This window comes from Bactrocera dorsalis, chromosome 4, assembly GCF_023373825.1.
Source record: "Bactrocera dorsalis isolate Fly_Bdor chromosome 4, ASM2337382v1, whole genome shotgun sequence".
Taxonomy (NCBI): domain Eukaryota; kingdom Metazoa; phylum Arthropoda; class Insecta; order Diptera; family Tephritidae; genus Bactrocera; species Bactrocera dorsalis.
The window spans coordinates 63,316,852-63,338,339 of NC_064306.1; the positions used below are offsets into that span (position 1 = coordinate 63,316,852).

A 21,488-nucleotide genomic window follows, 5' to 3' on the forward strand; every position below is an offset into this window, starting at 1 on the left:
CAACTTCAACGGCAAACCGTAACCGACAACTGAAATAAAATCAACACAAATTCGCCACACATCATCATTGACGCAACCGAAAAAAAAAGCACATTACACACACGCACGCCGACGCGGACGCATAACAAACAAATCACGCGTGCGGTGAAACGCACACAAATGCATAGTGGCATTGCGGCGCATAGTGTTCGTATTCAAATAATTTTTTTTTTTTTTTGCTTGTTATCATGAATTTTGGCTTGTTGCTCGGCACAGCGCGCACCGCATTTCGGTTATGATTTCTTGGCCACCAACGCGCCCGCTATGTGTTTGCGGCAGCCATTAGCGTAACCTCCAAAAATCAAATGAAGTGACAAGTGGTCAAGCGAGTGTAGTTGTTGTAGTGGCTAGTGTGTGTAGTGCATGCAAGTTTGTTGCAAAAAGTGTATTGAATCAAGAAAATCAAAGTAAAAAAGTAAATTGTGTATTGTGACTTAGCGCGACTTTTTGTTATTGTGCAAAAATTTCAAAAAATTGTTTTGTATTTTTTTTTGCAAAAAATTTCTCGGTAAAAATCGGTGTTTCTAACGCTAAACAACGCTGTTCCGCAAACGTTGTGCATTTATTGTTGTTTCCTCTGACCAACACATTGCGGCAGCGCTTTTCGACCACATTTCAGCGGAGATTTCTGTGTGTTTTCATTAGCGTCGGTGAATACTGTTGACTTCGAAGCAAACTTTAAGGTATGAGAAACCCTTGAAAAATAAGTGAAACTTTTGTAGCAAGCGCTTAATATTTAGTAAAATCTATCAAATAAATATGTGTGCGTGAAATATTTTTTTTATATTAAAAAAATTTTATTTCAAAAAATAATTAGCCGTGTTGCAAATTTAATACTTGGAGGTCAATTACATCGAGTGATCAACTAACTCAACTGACAAAAGGTAACGAAAGTGCTGAAAAGCAGTGTGTTTCTCCCATATTTGAGATTTCAGGAATTATTGCAACCCTGCTTTAGAAAAAAAATTTATTTTTTTTGTGATATTTTAGTGACTTGTTTTTGTGATTAAAAAATATATAATTTGCTATTTCTGTATTTAATGTTCATAACTCTAAGTTTTAAGGTATCAGAACCATCTAAGTTAACAGCTAATGAATTTTGTGACAAGCTTTTCCATATTAGAAATATTCCAAACAGCTTCTTATTGCCTTACGGATGCTAGTATAAAACATTTTTATCAATCATTATTTACAAAGCAATGGCCCTTCAGATTTAGGAAGGAGAAAACACGATTCTTTAACACATGACCATCATACGTCCAATAAAATGCCCGAGAAAATTATTCATCAACTCAGTTTTCCAATCATTTAAAGTTCAAGTTTAAGCCGAATTTTTTTCAAAAAAGCAAACAATTTAGTATTGCTTTTAGTTCACAGAGAAGCTCTTAAATTAAGGCTCGCTTTTTTGGAAATAATGTCTTTTGATGTTTGCCGCAAAGAACGCCAAGTATTTGGTAATATTATATCATAAAACACCATTTTCAAATGTGATTTGTAAGAAAAAATGGAAAAAATTTTCTTTGGAAAAATATACATGCAAAAGGATGTATGATCAAGTAAAAATAAATTCACTATTGAAAAAATTACATACGGCCACTTTCAAACGAAACCTCATTCTTGTTGGCAAAAAACGGGAACAGTCGATTTTCATAACCTTTTCCACCAACAAAATCATTCGCCATAGACACGAACATTTAGTAATCAATTGGCGTCTGATATGGACTATGAATACATAAGAATATCCCTACCAACCGCCTTCTGACGAGTCACTTAGGGGTTTCATATCATCTCATAAGGCCATAAGTTATAGCGAACCGAAAACATAGCGTTGAGAGTTGCAATTGCGTAAACTCATTTGCGAGTCCCCTAACTATCGATGTGTGTGGCCTGATATCGTCTTTATAGAATATAATTCCTCACTTATAGACCAAAGGGGCCCACTTCTGAGCAATGCTTCCTTGAGACGTTTCAAAGTCAACTCGGGCTTGCCCATTTTTTGTCTTTCGATCTTATTTTTGTATCGATGATTTCCATTTTCATTTATATCGATTTATCGTTGTTACCTACAACTGGTTTTCCAGCGCGTGGTTAATCTTTGACTTCAAAATTACATCACAATAATAAAGATAATACTTTGAAAATTCTGAACTTAAGAAAACTTCTAATTTTGTTGCCAAAAATATTGCAAGAGAAAGTATGTCCGCCCACGTACTCGTATTTAAAAGTGATGAGTAAACACAACAGCTAATTATTCGTTAGTGAAATTCAGAGTAATTTTCTAAAAAACCAACAAAACGATAAATACTCAATTTAAATATGTTATTGCGATTCATTATGACGCATCAGGCGATTAATCGACCTAATCGATTATCGATATTTCCATTATAATCTCTTTACCGACAGTTAATGAAAGATTTCGCTCTAAGCTTTGTCCTTGATGCATTGTCAACAAAGTGTGCTCAATACGCGTCACGCTACGAGGCTGTGTTCCTTTGCATCCACCCGAAAGGTCCCAAAATGTCGTAATCAGCGGCTGCTAAACATATGCGAAAGTCGAGGGCATATTTACAGAAGTGGATACTGTGATATAAAGTGGCTAAAAATGTCGTTGATTTACCAGAACGTGGTTTGATAGGAAAAATTAACAAAAAAATATGAAAAAAGAATAGTGAATCAGTTTTCGCGGAATACTGCTTTAACACTGCGGCAAGGACAAGCAAAATTAATGGCAAAAGGTTTAGATATAACCTACGAAACTATCGGAACCCTTCTTCATACTCATGATCTGAAATGGCGCAACACAATGAAGAAGCTTCTGTTGACTGAAAAACTTGTTGGCGACTCGCTTTGGCGCATGGGAATATTGATAGAGATTTTGAAAATGTCATTATTACTGATGATTGTTCTATATGGCCACGCGAGCCTGGTCAACTTCCACCAATAGGCTTGTTCAGCGGACCGTAAAACATGGAATAAAAGTGCATCTTTGGGGCTGCTACTCAAAGCAGGGATTCGGCACTTTGTACCTCTTTACTGACAACCTAAATGCCTAGAAAATGATAAAAATCTACAAACAGGCTTTACTGCCATCTGCCAAACGATGGTTTATCAGAAGAAATGAAGATTGCATTCTGCAGGAGGGCAACGATCCTAAACGCCGCAGCAAGCTCTGTACTCAGTGGATAACTCAATCTGGCTCGTTAAATTGAAGTCGCCCGATGCAAACCCTGTTGAAAATGTGTAGGCATATATTAAACAGAAGCTTCGTGGTAGACGAACATACACTTTGAAGCAGTTGTCTTACGAAATTCGTCGGATCTGGAGATCCTTGCCACTAGAATACGCCGTCAAATTGCATCATTGTTTATAATGTGTATATGAAAGTCTCATAAAATATTTTTTTTTATAAATTAACATAACCACCCTCTTACTTGACAGACTGTAAGTTGTAAGAACATCTGTAACGTTAAACTTAATTGGGCAGGCTTGTGAGTCAGTGCAAAACAGGAACACGGGTCTAGTACATTCGCTTAAAGGAGAAATTCATATTTCAGAAACTATTGCACTGATGTTTTATTTTAGTATCCCTAGCTAAATTTTTCTACGCGAGTGGCTGTATCGTTCCAGCTATAAAAGATATACGAGTATATGGAAATATTTTAGAAATAGACAAGAACGTACCCTAAAATTGTAACTTAAATTCCCCGGATAAATGATATATCGAATAAAGAATTTGGCTCAACTTTTATATTTCACTTAACTTCGTGTGCGGAATCGTTGCGAAAGTTAGAACAGTATGATTCAGAAAGGTGATTCGGTTGTATCACATGTCTACCAGCGATACAAAGCCTTCAAAGACGGTTGAGAGATCGTTGAAGACATGCCTTGTTCTGAACGACCTCTTCAATTGATGAAAATATAAAAAAAAAGTGAGGGATGTGGTGCTTTAAAATCGCCAGGCAAGTGTTACAGACAGGATATAGACACATCTCTCGTGAGTCCGTTCGATTGATTTCAGTGGATATTTTGGGTATGAAACGCGTGATGCTATACACGTGCTGATAATGCTGATTTTTTTTTCAAAAATAGTACGGCAAACAGTTCTCTTTGGATATGTTTGGTCGTGCCAATTCCGATACCACATTCATGTGAAGCATTTTGAGTGCCGATGAAACTTGAGTTAATGAGTTTGACATGCAAATAAGTACACATTTATCGAAATGGTGGGAAAAACGAGTCGAAACCAAAAAAACTCTGCAAAAGACGCTCAAAAATCAAGGTGAGGCTCATTGCTTTTTTTTTCGATGTTTGTGGTTTGATGCTCATCAATTTTTTCCGGGGGTAAGATGTTCAATAAAAAATTCTATTTGACCGTATTGAGGCGTTTGCGTGAGAACATCCGTAGAAAACAGCTGTAATTGTGGAGGCACATTTCATGGGTTTTACACGAAGATAATGCACTATGTATTTTACTTTCTCTGCTTCTGAAAAATAATATTATAATAATATAATATTGCCACAGAACTTTCCTGTAAACGATAATTGATGTTAATTTATTTTGTGGCAGCAATTCCTACTAATTCGAAAGTTTGGCTTTGGGACTTGTTTGTAGTTAGGGAGAAAGATGTTTTCACTGCAAATTGAAGCCGTTTAAATGGGATTTGCAGATTACTTGGGATCATCGGAGTGCTCGATATGTGAGCTAGTTGACCAGCTGCTGGAATATGTTAAAAACTTCTATTGAAAATTGTCAACATTTTATTTCACATATGTAAACAAATAGTATATGTATATACTTACTCAGATACATATTAATATACTCGAAGCTTCATTGAGAAATCTTGAAATTTCTGATATAAAGCAAAAATCTATAAATCAGCGATTTCTTAGCGAGCAAAACACACACTCACACATCCAATTCAACCACAAAATCCGCGCAAAAAACTGCTTGCCATTCATCTTCATCCATCAACCATCAATCAACTGCCAGCTGTTGCTACAAAACTCCGCAACTCCACCGCTCCACACCTAAATGACAAAAATGATATGAATTGCTCCGCGTAGCCGGCTAATCGGTAATAAAACTATTTTAAAATCACTTGTTTACATCAATAATGCGAATTATAAACAGAAATAACACACAAATGCGTTTTTTATTGGTTTGCCACACAGCGCGTCACGCGGCGGCACGATCAGGCAGCATTTTACGAGCGCAACGCAGACGCGCGTGCCCCAGCGCTGGCTGGCGGTGAGGAGCTGGAATGATGAATGTTGTTTGTGTTTTGATAAACCGAAGTGCATATTTGAAGACATTTAATTACCGTAAACAAAGAAATCAAATAAATTTAAGCACAGCGACGCGCACACACATACATACATGCCTGAGTGACTGCCTGTGTTTGTGCATAGAAGTGGCAGCAGCGGGTGCTGTCGGCGGCTGAGTTGATTAGACAATGTTGCATATTGCATTATTAATGCTTTAATATTGTGCGTTTGTATGTGTGTGCGCGTGTATTTGTAAATATGCTTTTGATTTCATTAAACAAAATTTTGTCGTAAAAATCAAATTCGCTCGTTCAAAGGATACGACATCATTGCCGGGCAGCGAATACGCGAGGGTGGTCCGTAGGCAATCCACAGCTTTCAAGCGATGATTGCTTTGCCATTCGCATACAGACTCATGGTGCTCACATATACATACATATGTGTGTATATATGTATATAGAGCATATGGCAGATTATTTATTTATATCTACCGCACACACATATATTTCGGAACGCTTGAGTGTCATAGCGCGATTGGTCGGGTGTTTGTAGGAGGAGCCAAGCGATTTTGTGTGCCTTTTCTGCACTTTCAGCATTTCTTAGTCTTATTAATATATTTTTGTCTTGTTTTGCCAATTTTCAAAAACTGAAAATTCTAGAAAAAATATATTTTGTTGGAGAAAAAATATGGCTATGAAAGCTTCGTGAGTCTTCGAATCATCACATAATCGGTTACACCTGAGAAAACTTTCGTCCATCTAGCTCGACCAACAGTGACTTCGAAATATTATTTAGAATTTAAAACTTTTCACCACAAATCCAGCTCCGTAAGCAACCTGACGAACAATTCCTCTAGCATTCGGTCTTCTTCGGATTTTTAGTGCATTGAAGGACAAGCGTTAATTTGGAACAAATTCCTTCCTTCAACTGTTCTATGTAACGAAGTTCTTCATAACACCTTCCCTAGCGAACTCGTCAAAAATGAAGTACTTCCAACAGCTTTGTGGTCAATAGAGAAGAACTCGGGTGCTAGTAAGAGAAACGTCGAATAAAGTTGTACCGACTTCATTTCTATGAGAGCTGGTCTTCAATAAGTAAATGAGTTTAACTTACTACTTAAGACCAGCGAACAATTTCTAGCAATGAAAACTACAGAACCGGTTTTAATTCCACTCTGAAGTCGACATTTCTTTACCTAAAGGGCGGATGGAGCTACATGTTGAAGTTTACGCAAGTGAGTAAAGTTGTTTGAGCGCCATTCACTTGGGAGTGGCCAAAATGATTCTTTTACAGACGGCTCAAGCAGCAAACGACTTTCGGTCTTAGACCTAGTATCCTCTGCGTAAAGTAAGAGCAATCGTTTGAAGGTGAGAAGGCGAAACATTTCCCCTCTGCAGGGTTCGCGCTAGATTTGGAACCCGCCTCGTAAAAAAATTCCATTATTGAAATTAAAAGAACAACGGCGGATGGGAGAGTCCCCTCTTTATGACCACTACTGCTAACTTATAAGAGATTACGAGCCAAGGGCATGAACCTGGAATGCCCGGTCCCTCAATTGGGAAGGTGCCGCTAGCTGGTAGATGTTGTCGTGTGAGTAAAGGCCGACATCACATCATTGTACATCAAGAATCGCGCTGGATGGGATAAGGACTGAATTGAGTAGGTCCTTGTGACACTTGCAACAGGGGGGTGGGATTAAGTAGTGGAAGAGACTCGCTGCTGCTGACTTTGTACCACAATGTCTGAATTTGGTATCCTCGCAAAACTATTACAGCTGAGTAAACTAATGTTGAGCAACATCAAAAGCTCCGTCGGGATCGGGAGACCTCTCCCAGCCGTTCGATACAAAACTAGGTTTCAGACAAAGCGAAGCCCTAACGAGCGACTTTTTCAATCTACTGCTGGAGAAAATAATTCGAGCTGCAGAACTGAATAAAGAAAGTACAACCTTCTACAATAATACACGACTGCTGGCCTAAGCCGATGGCATCGATATCATTCACCATAACAACCGCGTCGTTAGCTCTGCTTTCTTCAGACTGGACAAAGAAGCGAAGCAAATGGTAGTGAACGAGGAAAAAACGAATTATCTTCTGTCAACAAACAAATAGTCGTCGTACTCGCGACTTGGCTCCCACGTCTCTGTTGACAGTCATATCACGAAGTGGTAGATAATTTCGTCTATCATGGAATCAGTATTAATACCAACGACAACGTCAGCCTCGGAAACCAACGCAGAATAACTCTTGCCAACAGGTGCTTCTTCGGTCTGAGTAGGCAATTGAAAAGTAAAGTCTTTTCACGACTAACGTTGTCCAAATTTCCCGAGTCACCATCTCCATCCTGCTATATGCTGCAGAGTGGCTAGACGATGACACCATCTGATGTATCGGCGTTACGAGTTTTCGAGAGAAAGGTTCTGCGGAAGATTTATGGTCCTTTTCGCATTGGCAACGGTGAATACCGCAGTCGATGGAACGATGAACTGTATGAGACATACAACGGCATTGACATAGTTCAGCGAATTAAGAGACAGCGGCTACGCTGGCTAGGTCATGCCGTCCGAATGGACGAAAGCACGCCAGCTCGGAGAGTATTCCACGAAGTACCCGCCGTAAAGAGCAGAGAAAGAGGAAACCTCTACTGCATTGGAAAGACCTGGTGGGGAATGACCTGCCTACGCTTGGAATCTCTAATTGTAGCCAAACAGCGACAGAGAAGAACGACTGATACGCTGTCGTAACCACGGCTAAACCGGCGTAAGCGGTGTCTACGCCAATAAAGAAGAAGAAGATGTCGATTATATAATTTCTATAGTTTTTATATAAGTAATTAAGAGGAAGGTCTTTACTTTGTCAATTTGAGGCCAACATAAATGAACCAAGTGATCGAGGACTTTAACGGTAACTCTCGTGTTAGAAATAGGTGTTTATTTTATTTTGGAATCCTCAGGATTATGGATTGGAAATATTTAACGGGGTAAAGAAACAATTATTATTGATTGAAAGAATAATACGTAGCTGTTACGAATACAAAATAAACGGCATGAAAGTCGCAGCTGACTTCACTGGTCCTCATAAGGAGGGGTTTTAATGAATTTGCAACATTTAAATCGTTAAAAGTCAAGTCAATGTGTATCATTGTAGATCACAGCAGCTTTTAAGACTACCGCGAAAGCATGGAGACCTCCTACAATCTGAAGAGTATTCAAATATAAGTTCGTACAAGTTTTCGTTCAGTCGGGCGTTATACTAACCGTTATAATAACCGTCAACGAAATCAAGTACAACACTCTACAAATTGTTACTCGTTCCTTCGTCATCTTTTCTCGAAATCTCAAACCGAAAATTTCGCAGAAAATCAGTTTCACCTGAAACTCGATTCCTGGTTTTACCATGAAACGGCTCAGCAGGCTGGCACAAATAGATTGCAGTTAAAATGCACAAGTTGTTGTTGTTATAATTGTAGCTATTATACATTTGGAAATCAATGCTAGACTCCGGCATAACGTTGGCAATTAAAATGAATTTTCCGGTAACTTGACACATTACATAATTTGCATATCCGAAGGAGAGACGCTAAGCCCACACAGACACACGCACACATACAGCCACACGATGAATAGATACATATATAAATCTACACAAACTACCGTTAGCATGCTGCAACGGTGTTGATGATAACTGTAATGATGAGTATGATGTTGTTATTGCTATTGTTGTTGCTAACAATGGCGAACGCTCAAAGCTGCATCGACACTTCTGGTCGAATCCACAGTGCCACTTGTGCATTGTTTTGCTGCAAGTGTCAGCTTCAGTGCATTTCTTGCAGTTAACGAAAACAACAGTTAAAATTACAACTAAAACAACAAATAATTGAAATGGAAACGACAACTGAGTTAGAGCCGAGCAACAAATCTACACAAACCGCAGACATATGCAACGAAGCATGCCCCCAAGCGAGCGCTACACACACACATACTCACACAGAGAGAGGAAGACTTGGGTACATGTTGCAAGGGTTGCAGTGTTGCATCTAGTGCGTTAAGGTGGAGGCATGCCGTAAATTTACGAAAATATTGCATCAATTGAGTTGACCTGAAGACCATCAGACAAGAGCCCCGCAACCGGCAGACACAGATAGACGGAGAATGCACTTAAGGGGGGTGGGGGAGAAGGTGTTTGTTCACGCTGTCCACCACCTTACAATTCGCACTTTTGCTGCCGGTGTGTGGAAGCAGGAAATGGCAGACATAAAATATTACACGCCTCCTTCCGCCAAGGATGTGCTTGCAACGCCCCACCCAACCCACGAAAGGATTGCCGTTACACTTTACAATCGCCGAGTTTAACAAATTAAATGACTTCCAGTGCGTAACATTGTTGTGACATACTCGTTACGCATGCAACACCGCAGCCATGCAACCCTGCAGTCACTCCAGCTGCTGAGGTTTTGGGTCGGGGCACTTGGTGTTAAGACTCGCTTGGTGTTGGCGTGTTGGCACTTTGCGGCAAAACTGCAGGCAACGCCTCACAGGCGCTCACACATCTCAGGCATATATCGATTCATATATTTGTGTGCATGTATCTCATGTGTGTGTGTGCGAATATATTGTTGACACTTCAATTGATTCGACCGACCGACTGGACTGCATGACCTCACCTCAACACTAAGCGCTCAGAGCCTGACTACAAAACTGATTTGATGTGCCGACGGCAAAGGCAGTAAGACAGCTGGCAGGAGAGCAAGACAGCTGGGAGGCGAACAAGATAGCTGGTATGAGAACAATACTGCCAGGAAGAGAGCAAGACAGCTAGGTAGAAAACGCAGGCAGGAAGGAAGGAAATTGCTGCTGATTTGTGTCGACTTGCAAGGTAATGTCCGTCGATTTGTCTCAACAATCTTCACACCACAGTCCAGCTCACATCTACTCACACTCGCCTTACTTAGCGCTCCGTCATTCGTGCTTGTGAGCTTTGATCGCAATTGCTTTGCCAGGCGTCAGGAGTTTGGTGCGTTGACTTGGCGTGATGACATGTTGGCACCTTGTCACATTGTGTCACCTGTCGCCTGCAGCCCAGAATTTGTCAAGTTTCCCCATAAGCAGGCGATTTTCGAGTTGAGCCCCGTTGGGCTCTTTTGTTTGCTTGAAGTGTTTAATGAATTTTGCAACTCAAACTCTGGTCTTCCTACATTCAGTGTTACACAGACACACGGTTGGAACTCTAGCGATGCAATTAATTGGCCCGTTAAAGATTATGACATTGCTTAAGAATTGAAGCACATTTTTGAGTTAAAGTGTTTTAGTATTGAGTTGTGGAAAATAGAATTGAAAAATGGTGAACTCTCGACTCGTATCAAAATGGCAAGATTCTTATCAAGTAGACATTTTCTCAGAAAAGAGCCCAGCCACGTGGAATTTTTCACACTCATGAATTATAATAAAACAAATCCGGATTCCCTCTGATGAAATATAGTGAAAAGATCCAGAGAAAAATTAACAAAAGCTCTTAGAAACTCAGTATTGGATATTGTGTCCACATACCTGAGATTCAACCACATAGAAAAGCTACTCAACGCATCTCAAATCGTACTACTTTCCAACCGATTTCAAAACAGTAATTTCCAAACTGTATTTCATAACGTAAAATAGTCCACCACTTCCAGTACAAACATCACCTTTCCATAAATTTTAGGTCTATGGGTATCGATGTCGTTCTAATATCTCAGGAAATCGGCCACAGTACCACTAGAGATTGTCGATTGTTAAAAAAAAGATATATTATCTTTCGGCGAACAAAGACTAAACTCTACACGTCACTCATCATCTTCCTCCTGCTGTATGATGCAAAGGTATGGACGATAACAACAACAAGGTTTTGCGGAAGCTTAATAAGTCGATGGAACGATGACCTAGTTCATCGAATTAAGAGACAACGGCTACACTATCTAGATCGTGACGTCCGAATGAATGAAAACACTCGAGCTCTGAGGGTATTGGACGCAGTACCCGCCTAGGGAAACAGAGCAAGAAGACCACCACTCCGTTGGAAAGACCAGGTGGAAAAGGACCTGACTACACTTGGAATCTGCGATTGACGCCAGAGCTGGTCTAGTCAAAAATTATATACGCCGGATACAAAATTCTCCTACATGCAGCTCACCGGAAAAACACCAAGTGGAGAAGTCAAGCTCCAGCAATTCTTTTTAGCTTAAAGAAAAAATATCGGACCGTTGAGCCTCGAAGAGACATGAATAAGTTTTGGAGTGCAATCCTGTAGTAAAACTCGTATAACTCGCACATCGTTCCATCGTTTATCTTAAATCTTCCGCAAACCCATTCTCTCAAAAACTCTTTAAAGTTCATAGAAAATAATTTAATCGACGCGATTGTTGTTTCGTTGCAGTCCAAAATACCAGTCGAGAAAGAAATAAATATCTGAAAAAGTTTCATTATAAGTCAGCTCTGTTACCGCATATTTCAATATACGTGAGTAGGACGTTGGAGGAAGCTCTTATATACAAAGACTATGCCTTGGGTGCTTTTCTTGACATCGAGGGGATCTTCAGCAACGCACAGCCTGAAGCGACTATTGGAGCTCTCAATAAGTTTAAGGCCAAAGTTAATCTCTGGCATAACATTTATAATCTCTTTCGCCAGAGAACGGCTGGACGTTTTTAAAAAGCGTTTGTAACGAAGCTGTCAGGTGGTAGCCTACGCAAACTTTGTAGCTCTTTTGGTAAAAGAAAAAATCCTAAACACCCAAAGCCCAAAGGTATCTAAATGTGGTTTCCAAGTGGGCAGATAGAAATGGATAGTGGAAGATATTAACTATATAGAAGATATAAAATCCTGGTAGGGAAGTATTCTTAAACTGGTGGACAGGGTGAAATACTTTAGGCTGATCCTGATATGCAGCTTTCATGGAAGTCAAACATCAATTATGACCTCTTTCCAACAGCTTCAGGCTTTTTCCATCTTAGACTTGTTTGGGTGCTCGCTCACAGCGGCAGCGCCCAAAACTGCAATGCCGTTGAGCAGGCTAGAGGGCATCCTTTCTGTAATTTGGACCTTTGGACCTCCAATGCGCCCAGTAAGCGCTGGCCAACAGCCAAGTCCTGGCGGGCCGCACTGCCGTTTTGGCACAGAGTAAATCGATAAAGGTCCCCCGAACTGATGGCTTTTAGCAAAGCCAATCCCGCCGCGACTGAGGATGTTCTGGCTTGCCTCTGACCCATGGGTTTACGCGCGGTGCGGCTAAATATTCTGTCGAACGGTCTTTGCCAAAGTTCTATGGAGGAATGCGAGGTGGAATCATCATTAATCACTTCCCCCTCTATTGACCGGCTTTTGCCAGACTGAGATCGAAATATCTTTTTGAGGATCTGGTGATCCACTATTTAAGAGTTTATGGGTAATACAAAGGACATAAAGCTGTCCAAGTGAGATCAATCGATTTTGGATCAACCCTCCGATCTACCCTAACATAGATTCTTTTACCAATAGATTTAGTAGCATTTCACAGACTTCTTTAAGATCGTCTCATAGAAATCGAAAAAAATGTAAATTTTCTCTGAGCACTCAACGCAACAGTATCGAAGCCCACTCTACAAACCAAATCCCCGTACCCTTCGCAGATGACTGTGAATTAAAGGAAATTAGCAAATGGGTGCGCAAGCAACAACACTAAATTAATGTAACACCACAACAACAACAACCTACGCATGCAATCAATGCGTTGCACCACAAAAGATTGTTGCAAGCATTTTAGGCATACGCATGTGTGTATGTGTGTGTGCCAGTGAATTTAAGGCTGCGAAAGATACCGTAAATGCAAAAACCAACAAAGCAATTGCCTCAAGGCCTCTTTGTTGGCCACCAAAACCGAAAATGAAGTTTGCAACACAGCCGCACAAAAAGTGGCAAGTAATCAGACCTCAAAACCAATACCACAGACACCAATACTAATGCCAACAACAACAAGGACACATAGCCAGAACACCACAACAACAAAAAACAAGCAGACGTGGCTGCAACAACATAACCCTGGGTGTGTGTGTGTGTGTGTGAATGTGAGGTCGACACTGAATTAACCGAAAATTGATAAATTATCCTGGCCAAAGGCTCAAGCTCTGGCGACTGGCAGTACCTTTTTTGTTGTTTTTGTACATGCGGAGCCAGACAGTGTTGGTGAGTAAAGTGCTTTCGAGGCAATCGTTTACGGCGGCAGCCAAGTCGGCCTGCACTCGGAGTGCCTTGAAAGTGATTGCATGCTGCAGGGCATTCTTTAGGCAACCAACAACAATGCAGACATGCTTTGCCATTCTTTTCGCACTTGCAACACACACTTGGCAGCCACTGGAGGGGTGCAGGCGGTCACGTGAGCATGCAGTTTTGCATCTAATATGCGCTTTAACTCGCACTGAATGAAGTTGCATGCCACATGCAAGTTGTTGCGTCTGTGCCCCATGATTTTCGAACAAATAATTACAGCATTTCTTGCATCATCATCTGCTGCCTGCCACATGCACTCACACTCACTCACTTATTTGAAAGAGACTAGATCTTTCATGCTGCCACCTTAAGTTGCATGCAACAATTTTTCAATTGCAACATGCACGTGTGTTTGTGCGTCAATTTGCGACTGTCATGGCATTGTGCGAAATATTTTGCTTGCAAAACGTCAACGACTTTTGTGTTGGTGTTGTTGTTAGCATAGGCCTTGCTACCGTTGCTGCGGCTGCTACCCCAAGCGCTGCCTTATCTATGGTCAGTGGCTGTGCCACAAGCATTGCCACAGTCGTTGCTAATGATGGCGTTGATGGTGGCAACAGCGTACATCACAATGGGCAATGTTGCAACAACAACAACAACAAAGTGGCAACAACAAACAAACAACAAAATTGCAGTGTCACGACATGCTACAGATGATGACAACACCAACGTTGATGACCTCATCGCAGTCAACAGCGCGGTGGCATGGCAAGTGTGGCACGTTGCATGCTACTGAGTGCATTTAATGCACTCGTTTTACGCATTTAGTGTGGCACACACGCACACCGCGCACACGCATATAGCTAGAAAGGTAGGCAGCACCGCCAGTTGATATCAAGAAGAAGAAGCATCAGCATCAGCATAAGCAGTGCAACAGCAGAAAAGCCACAAACCGGATGCCAAAAGCAACTGGACTTTTTGGTCAATTTCGGGGTTACGGCCTGTCACTTGAGTTCGCCTCGCAATTTTGCAGCCTATAAGCGTCGAGTGGCAGCACTACAGTCAGCGCCATAACATGTTGCAAGTTGTTGTTGTTGCACGTTGCTGTGTTGATAAATATGCCAAACAGCTAAAGGGCGCGTGCATGTGTGCGCCTGAGCATAGAAATCACGTTTGCCCACGCATTTCACGGCACCCCTCCCCCCGCGTCCGCACCACAAACACTACTGGCCACCACCATAACTGTCGCCGCATATTTAGGCCGCTGAGGCGCCATGTGTCAGTTGCAATAACCAGCATTCCAGTGTTGACCAACGCCGTCCGACCGGCAGCCGTGTGTTGTTGCCACACCGCAATGCATCCTTGGTAGTTTCCGGCTATCCTGCTACATGCCACATGCCGCCCCAGTAACGGTGGTGCCGCACAAAGGCGAAAAGTGCATTTTCCCAGCAATTATAGTTCTAATGCCAGCGCTGTTGTTGTTGTTATTCGTTGTAATGCGTGATACGCAACGGCCTCGGCCCCTGCGCGCCGTTGCAACATCATTTGCGCTCTTGGAGCGCAGCAATTTACGTGTTCATCCACTGCCGTCGGCCGTCTGGGGATTTGGCTGCATTTTCGTTGGCATTTTCCGCTTCACCTTGCCACACAGAGCGCTCCTTTGCGTGTGCTTGCAACGCACTCACGCGCATGCAGTGTTAGTTTTACGCTGCTTGCCACAAGAGCTTCGGCACAGCTTAAAGTGGCGTAATAAGTCCTGGCGTGTCTGGTCGCCGGCATGCAGTCGGAGGCGCCACCAACACCATCAACATCAGCGCCTTCGTTGACGACTTGCTGCTTATCGCTTGGACGACGCGCTCTGTGTAAGCGCTGGGTATATGTTGCACAAACAACACGGTGAGTTGTGTGACCGCTTGTTGTTGCCTGTGGTGCACCCTACTTGGCTGGAAGATAAATCACTTTGGACGGTGCGTAAACTGCATTTACGCAACGGCACTTCGCACACAGCCTCACACACACACACTCAGAATGTAGCCGAATATGGAGTCATGCGCTCCGCGTGCCTTAGGTCCGTCTTGTGTCAACTCCTGCAGCGCGTCTTTCTTCTCGGCCTCTGCGGTCCACTTGCGGAGTGAACGATTAACGAAATTTTGCTTTCGTGTCGCTTGTCACTGTAGTTGGCTTGCCACACACACAAACACTCCTGCGCGTTGCTTGCCTTATGAACTTTTAGCCGGCATGCACTTGCAACATGACGCTTTGGCCGCCGTGGAGGCGTGCAAACAATGAAAGTCAGTTGTTTTATGCTCGTAAATTGAAAAATCACAATCCAAATATGTCCATTGGGCGCACAAACACACACATTTCTTTGGCAGCTTGATGCTTTTGTGGCAAGTTTGCCTTGCAACGCTTAAATGACTGTTGATTGCTGGCGGTTGTTTTTGCCCACACTTTAAACTGCGCAAAATATGGTGCCATAAATTTAACTACAAAGCTGTTGACGACTAGAAATCTTTAGTTTTAAGCGACTTATGGTTAAATTGGCTAAAGTGAGATTATAATGAAATCTTTAAATATTTTCATATAGAAACGGGACTTGAAGACAGATTTTAGAATTTTTAAGGTCTAGGTCCTTAGCGTTACTTAGTTTCTAAGAAATAGTCATACTTCAGAGTGTTAGCGCTTTAATCGAATTTCAATCAATTTTGCGGCCTCATGAAAGATACCTTTTTCAGGGTGTCATACCGTTGAGCCCCCAAATGCTGGAAGTGCTGGCATCCTAAAGCGTCACAACTTCACAAGGGATCCACTGTTTCTTAGGTGTCTTTCTCTTGACATTTCCCGCAATCATGTTCCTACAGTCCCTTCTATTAAGAATGAGTAGGAACTTTGTGTATTTCTGATCAACCGATTTGTATTTAATGTTAGTTTTGACCCTCTTTTCCACACTTCTGTTCAGATCGTCGTAATGTCAATGCATGGGTTTACCAATATCCGTCATGTTTTCGGATGACAACTGCATACCACTCTTGCTAATTCCGTCCACTATCTCATTGCACTCGAAGTCTTTGTGATCTACGACCAAGTAAAAGAGAAGTCGCTTGTTACTCGTGACACTCTGCAAAAGCAGCATGCTTTCCAGGGCACTTCTGACCGAAACGAGTTTAAAGTGTTGATTGCTATCTGGATGCCTACCTAGATGATAATTGTGGAGTTGCCAGCAGATGCATTAGATCACTTTCACAATAACAAAAAACTCTGATGAAATGTAACGACGTGATATGGCGGCTTAAAAGGCAAAAAGTCCGGTGTTTAACCTGAGTACCTGTTGACGACAGCCTTACCCCACGACACTCAAGACCACAGCGGATCATATCAATACGTTGAACAGGCATTTTCAGTACCAATAGGCAGTGTGGACTTGAAAAGCACTAACCATGCGGTATTCGCTGTTACCAATACGCAAAGGACCATAAATCTTCCACAGAACCTTTCTCTAGAAAACTCGTAACATCGATTTATCAGCTGTTGTCATCGTCCATGCCTCTTCACCATATAGCGACGGGTATGATGAGTGACTTGAAGAACTTGTTTTTTTGTTCGTCGAGAGAGGTAGAGCCAATCTGATACGGTCCAATTTTTTGTTTTATAGATCGTTGGGTGTTTATCTTTCATACAATCGTCGGTCATACTTTCGTACGACCATATCCTGCAAAGAAGCTGATGCATGCTAGTTATCAGTTGAATAGCTCGACCGGCAATCCATCGGTCCCCGCCGATTTGTTGTTCTTAAAACGACTTATTGCTATTCGAACTTCTTCTTGGTCGGGCAATGGAACGTTTGCTCCATCGTCATCGATTGGGTAATCGGGTTCGCCGTCTCCAGATGTTATGGTTTTACTGCCATTCAGCAAGTTGGAGAAGTGTTCTATCCATAATTTCACAATGCTATGGGCATTGGTCACCAGTTCATCTCTGGAAGTTCTAAAAGAGTATGTTCCGACCCTGAAACCTTCTGTTTGTCCAATCTTCTTATCGTAAAATCTTCAAAAGAATACTCCTTTCTGAAAATTTAGCATATGAAATCAATAAAGGAAATTAGCAGAAAACATAAATAAAATAATTTTTCCAACTCAAATATCTAGCCAAAAAATTTATTAAAACAATTAAAGCAATTTCAGCGAACCAATTAATTAAAATGAAACTATGTGCTATTTTAAATGAAAAAAAAAATCCAGCAAAACCCGAGTCTTATTAGAAAAAAGTGTGGCAAGCAACAACACAAATGGCGAAGCAGACTAAAAGCCACCAAATCGATTGATACATTGACCGCAGACATGGAAGGAAGTCAGGAAACCATGAATTTTGATTTACCGAAAGCGAAAAAGGAGCCAAAAAAATATGAAATGGCAGCGGCTGCCCGAGTCTAAACACCAACAGCGGCAGCAAGGTGACAAACCGCGACTGAAACAAAAACAACAAGAAAATGGGCACACTAATCCTAACGGATATGCACGGCTGGTGTCAGTGACACCACGGCCGACGCTTGGCAGACCATTAAACGGAACGCTGTCGGAGCTGTCGAACAATAAAACATTACCGACACACTGTATGCATGTGTGTGAAAGTGGAAATGTGTGTGTGTGTGATAGAGAGTGGACAAAGCGAGCAGACGAAAAAGCAGCTGAAATGGAGTATGCTGTTTAATATCTTGTGGCATGTTGCACGAACTCCATATGAGTATGCAAAATTGCGCAGACAAATGCCATTACATGGGAGTAAGTGTGCGTGTGTGTTGGTGCGCGCCAAAAAAAGCAGACTTTACATGAGCAACAAAAGCGAAGTATGTTAACACCGTTAAATGTGTGGAGAGCAAAAAATCGCACAGCAGCAGCGACGCAAAAAATGCTGGCTACAAAGAGCGCAACAAAACCCCGACAAGCTCGGTTCGGACCCAGCCCAACCCCTCGGTCAGCTCGCGCCATTCACTGCGCGTAAACCCTTACGTTTTTGGCCAGAAGTCAACCAACAGCTGCGGCATTTTTAAGTAATTTTATCGGTCGCCGCGCTTACCCCGCGCACCGCTCATCCCTCCACAATCACAAGCGTATCAGTTGTGCCACGTTGTTTTTGCGCATTTACCGTTGCGTTGTCCAGCGCTTTGTGCCACTTTCATGCGCGACTCCTTTTTGTTCTGCATGTTGCCACATTTTTTTATCACTCCGTTGCGCCACAGCTTCGCTGGGGAAAATGTACTCGCGCGCATATTGCGCGGCGGTTGGGCGGCATCGGTGGAAATCGTCGTGTTAAACAAGGCCATCGTCATGTTGTGATTCCATCCATAAAAGCATTTAACATGGCCAGTTTCGGTGGTGCAGCCAAATAACCCCAGTCTACGAGGCACTCTCACACACACACACTTTCGCGCATAGTATAAGTGGCATATTTACATAGTCCTTTGTGGCACACGAAAGGTTGCGAAAATGCCGGAAAAAAGGCGCAAAAATGTGCGAACAATGGTTGTGGTTCTTTGGCAGCGACTACACAAATAATTGGAGTAATATTTGTAGCTTGTAAGCGAGGCTGCTGGCTACTGGCTTCTGGCATTTATGTACTCGCCCTTATGGCTCTACGCTCCGGCACCTTGGCCATTGTCATGTGCCCGGCTGCCAACAAAACCAGAGCACGGTGTAGGGCGCTTTGGCAGTAGCATAGCTTGATTTTGAATTATTTAACAAGACTGTGATTATACCTCACCTCAGGCACACAAAAAGGTGCTTGAAATTACTTTTTATATGAAAAAAGTTGTTAGAAAGAAAAAATTTCTGGAAATAAAAAATTGCTTCGAAATATTGATCGAAAAGCAAGCAAATGGGAAGGCATTTTTTGAGCTTCAATTTCATATAAATATTAATTGGTATAGTTTCCTGCATTATACCGTTTTTCCACTTTTTTCTTGAATACTTGTAACATCAAGCTGGCACCGAGCTCCCTCCAAAAAGGTTTAAAACTAACAGATGGCGCTCCAGTCGAAATAATTGTAAAAATTGGCATTCACAGACCAATTTCACTTAGAAGCGGAACAAGATTGCGTATTTTCATCGCAAAGAAATACGCCAAGACAAAATTTATTATCCGCTAGGTGGCGCTGATGTTAAATTGTTGTGTCATTCATATTTACGATCTCAGAAAACTATTATTCGATACTAGTATATCTGTAAATTAGTAAGCGAGTTATATAGCTTTTAAAAATAATATCTTAGATGTCGCTGGTATCAATTCAATATCGTATTCAGAAAAGGTTAAGATCGATAGAACGCGAAAAAAATGCTAAATACCTCATACATCATAGTCGAATTGTGGTATGACATCACATTGATTTATGTGTTCTTAAATGTATAATGAATAACAATAAAGACTATAATCACTATGAACAACAATGGCAAACAATGTCAGTCTGCACGTAACACCTCCAGACATACATAGCAGCCAGGTACCAGGCTACGAAGACTGCTATCAGTCTCGAGGAAGCTGGGTATATGAGGAGCTGCGAACTGAAACACACTGAAATTCTTACTGCTTCGTTTTCATTCCTCGCAATCTGGATAATTGCATCGCAGAACCCTATTTCGGCCGTTCCTTCTCAGTTCACACCCCTGCGCGAGGCATATGGACGAGTCGAAGCCATTAGAGAAGAGCTTCAATGAGCTTCTTTGTGGGTGGATTGAAGTTAAGAGTTAGAATAGGGAATAGGGTCTCCTATCGAGAGCTCTCAATCAACTCTTATTTCAGACTACCAGACTACTGTAGCGTCTTTCCAGCGAAATGGGTGCTATCAGGTTAGCTGTAGATGTACTGCTCACAAGTGCAACTTCAGGGAGGTGTGCATCCACTCTGATAGCCGAGCAGCTATATTGGTTTTGAGCACATTGATTGTGCGCTCAAAATTTGTCAAGGAGCTCGTAACCTCATTAGCAATATATTCAAGTTTCTTCCATATTAGACTTGTATGCATGCCTGGTCACAGCAGAATCGCCGGATACTAAAAAGCCGATAAACTTGCTAAAGATGGCACCCTTTCCGCAATTTCCAACTTCATCGGATTGGAAGCGAGTCAATTTTCCGGTATCTTCTCGCGTTCTGCCGTTGAACCATTGCACCTCCAGTGAGCTGGTGAACAAACAGAACTACAAGATATTTCTGGCTCAGAGTAAACCAAAAGAAGTCTTTCGAACTACTGGCTCTTAAAAAAGCCAGTCGTACGACACAGTCCAATAAGCTCACCCGCTGCGCGACTAATTATTTCGTCGAACGCTCCAACGCCAAAGCTGTATGGTGGAAGGCAAAGTGGAGTCATCTTGTCACTTCCTTCTCTATTGCTCGACTTTTGCCAGGCAGATATTGAAATATCTCGGTGGACACACCTTTGGCGAGATCCATCGATATTGGATCACCCCTACGACATAACTATACTCCAATTCCAACAGCTGGGCTCTCTGCAGTACTAGTGATTAAAAAAGGCAGGTGTATATGTTTACATTTTTTCCAAAAGCTCCTTTATTCAACATAGGGTTTCGTTAAACAGACTATAATTCAACTTACTTAAAGCTAGAAATTTGATTTGACAGTTTCCTCTTTAAACTTTGAAGGAAAGTTTTAGAATAAGGCAGTTAGTTCTTGAGGTTAGCTTAACCAATGACGATATTCATAGTTTTAATGCCGATCTCCAAGCTGACAACAAACAGAAAAATAGAAGATCCTATGGGTCCTATGTAGGTGCAAGACCTTGTGAGGAAAAATAATCGAAACTAAAGATCTGGGATTTCTTGACAATATTTGGGAAGTTACCATACAAAACTTTTGAATTCATGAACTTCAGCAAGTTTATAGGGTGGTTCAGAGAAAAAGAGGTAGAGTAAGGAGATTTTAGGTCCTGTCGGTATATTTACTTCCGAGCTGGCATGTTACG

At 41.8% G+C, this 21,488-nt stretch overlaps 1 protein-coding gene across 2 annotated transcripts in view; it reads left to right on the forward strand.

Moving 5' to 3' along the window:
- LOC105226985 (runt-related transcription factor 3) overlaps positions 1–21,488 on the forward strand; it is a 91,780-nt gene that overhangs the window by 30,324 nt on the left and 39,968 nt on the right. The window lies entirely within an intron of this gene.